The sequence below is a fragment of the Cyprinodon tularosa genome, unplaced genomic scaffold (genome assembly GCF_016077235.1).
Source record: "Cyprinodon tularosa strain WSP-4 unplaced genomic scaffold, ASM1607723v1 ctg975, whole genome shotgun sequence".
In the NCBI taxonomy this organism is placed as follows: Eukaryota; Metazoa; Chordata; class Actinopteri; order Cyprinodontiformes; family Cyprinodontidae; genus Cyprinodon; species Cyprinodon tularosa.
The window spans coordinates 297,928-301,329 of record NW_024039757.1 but is presented as its reverse complement, the minus strand read 5'-3'; positions in this window follow the sequence as shown (position 1 = coordinate 301,329).

The following is a 3,402-nucleotide window of genomic DNA, read 5'->3' as shown; positions in this document are numbered from 1 at the left end:
ACGTATGTGGAGAGCGATCAGCTGTACTAATGGCCCTAATTAGCATATGAATGCAGCAAACCCGCGCGGCTGGCCAGGTCTGGCTTGAATAACCTTCTCAGTATTGGCTGAAACCACTATTCTCAAACAAATGAAATCGCTCGTGATTGGCAGCAAAACCACACGTGGCCACGCCAGGCTTTAATTTTCTTACTGAGTATTGGACGGAACCACTTCTTTTTAAACAAGTAAAGTCGCTCGTGATTGGTTGGCATATATATATTTACATATATATATTTATTCATATATATATATATATATATATATATATTTATTCATATATATATATATATATTTATTCATTCATATATATATATATTCATATATTTATTCATTCATATATTTATTCATTCATATATTTATTCATTCATATGCTGTGTATTTATGTTATCCTACACTACTACACAATTATTATGCTACCATCAAGGACATGAATTAATTTATACAGGAAATGAAGATTTGCCAGGAAGCTGTTTATGCAAAGAAAGAGCTTTATTAAAACACACACACAACTATATACAACGCATATCCAAACACATGCGTATCTAAAAATTACAACTCCGTGAACGGTCCGTTTGCTTCCTCGGGGTTGGAGGTAACAGGCAGCATTCCCTCCGAGGCAGGTCCGATGTGCAGACGCATACTGTGCGTGGCCCTGTACTTCGGCATCGCTTCTAACCGGGACTGCAGCTTAACACAGAGTTCAGTGAGATCCGGCCTACGAAATGGCGGCGACCGTACAATCCATCCAGAGACACCGCCGACGACGCCATCTTCTTCGTCGGACATGAGGTCGACGGTGGCGGACTTGCAGAGTTCCACTTCCTCATCTGATAGCACACTCTGCCTCGCCTTCAGCAGCTGAAAAAAAAAACAATGAATCAGCGCACTGCATATGGACACAACACATCTATCAATGCACCTGAAAAATAGTCACCAAATAAAGTCTTACCCTCTTTCTTCTGGCCCGACTCCGAGCAGATAGCCTCAGCACGCAGCGTGCTGGCTAGCAGCGTGTATCTGAAGCTCCCGCATACCGTCTCATAATACGTCTTACAGGCAGCTGGAAAACAATTAAATGAGAGTGGTATGAATAAAAAAAAAAAAAATCAAACGCAAGTCACAGTAACAAGGAAGGAGAAAACATTAAAATAAAGTCACTTACACACAATGTCGTCTTTATCAACATCGTGCAAATCCGAGCAAATAGGAGGTCACCGCCTCATTGTGAGGCGACTGTAGTCTGTGAAAAAAAAAAAAGTACAGCTATGGTCGGTATCCATCCGTATCCATGTCCTTTTACCGCTGAATGAAAGCATAATCTTTAAACCTTACCCCTGCTCCGGTTCATAGCGCCTGCAATTAGTCTCCGAGTTGTTAAGACGGCATAATGCTTCCTGTGAATCACAAAAAATACACTTTAATAAAGCTTTAGGCTAGGCTGCTTTTAGCTTACCTAGCTAGGCTAGGTTGTCTTTAGCTTGCCTAGCTAAGCTAGGCTGCTTTTAGCATAGCTACCAGTAATTGAACATATATTTACCGCTAGCGTGGCGTTGTGCACCCGTCTTCTCTTCCTCGAGTTCGTATATCCCGCAAAGTTGCTCGACTGCAGATAGGGTGGCCAGATGTCCGGCTTTAGGGCGGACAGTCCGGATTTTCATTGCACTGTCCGGCGTCCGGCGCTGCACCCAGCCGGACGTGTATTTGTCCTCCTTTACCCCCAGATTCCACATACTCCGTCAGCGCTCCGCCCCGCTCACGTACGGAGTACTTGTCTGTCATGTAAATCAATGAGAGCTGTTCCACATCCTCCGCTCGTCACCGCCCACGTACGTCTTCTCCGTCCTTCACCGTCAAAATACGGAGCTGAGCTATTTTTTGCTCACCTCCGGTCCGTCCAGATCAAGACCCGCTATTGCAATCGCACCAAACAGAAAAAAGAATGTAGAGAAGACCCGGTTTGTCAAATTAAATTATAGTAAAAAAAGATCGGTATCTAGAAATTAGAGCATAGTTTGTATATATTCCCAAAAACTAAGAGCAATTAATTAAATAATTGGATGCAGACTATTGGTGCTTCAACTGACCAGGAAGAAGTTGTGAGATTCTAGAGTGAATCTCACAACTTTAAAAGAAAATTCTTATTGCAGGAATGGATGAAGAGATGATGAGTTTGGAAGCAGAGAATAAACAGAGTTCATACAAACTATGTATGATCCTAGTTATCCCTGTTACAAAAATCGGCAACAGAAAGAAAATATTTGGGCAGGAACTGAACATCTGCTGGATGATGATGGGGATTTTTTTAATATGTCAGATTCAATTAAGCGTTCACAGGTTTTATACAGGAATGAGGAGCTCTAATTTAATGCTATTAGAAATAATTTTAATGCCATCAACAAGTATCATGTACACAAGTTATTAGTTTACATGAAATAAGGAGCTGTAAGCACAGTTCCATGACTCAGGTTTATATATATATATATATATATATATATATATATATATATATATATATATATAGATAGATAGATAGATAGATAGATATGGATAGATAGATATATAGATAGATATGGATAGATAGAGAACATGGTGAAATCATCTTTACTCTCGACAGGCTGCAGCCATGTCATGAATTCCTCTTTTCCAGCCACTTTTTGCAGTTTGCATCGTCCTATTCTCTAGCTCTTTCTCGAGCTTCTTTTCCAAACAACTGCTTTATGATCAATTGCAGCAGTTCTGCGCAAATTAATTGTGTTAAAAAAATGGTCACTTTTTAAACACCACAATGTATTAAATAAATACAAATGCTGGGAACCAATTCTTTTTTACATTTCTTTAATATTTTGTTCTATTCAGCTACACAAGCATCCTCTTTAAACTACTAAGAATTGTGCTATAAATGTTACTTTACCCGATTCTTATGTACACCTTAGTAATTTATTGATATGCCGCACAATGTCCTCCTTTTTGGTGCTATAGAAATGGCCACCCTAACTGCAGAGCCGCCATCTTGTCCTCTATGGACTACAACCTGGAGTGCATCGAATTCTCCAGCTGAGTGAGGCGCTCATTCATGTCGGCAGTATGTTGGGCAAGCTGACGAGACAGTCCGCTGATAGCAATCAGCAGTTTCTTCTCGTCAGTCTGCGGGCTGGCCGAAAGTTGTGGACTAAGAGCAGTTGGAGGCGAGTTGAACACGAGACGTCGTGCAGCCATTGTTCACGTAACAACAAAATACAAACACGGTAACTGGAGATGAAGCTCTTCTGAGTATACAGGTGCTGGTCATAAAATTAGAATATCATGAAAAAGTAGATTGATTTCAGTAATTCCATTTAAAAAGTGAAACTTGTATATTAT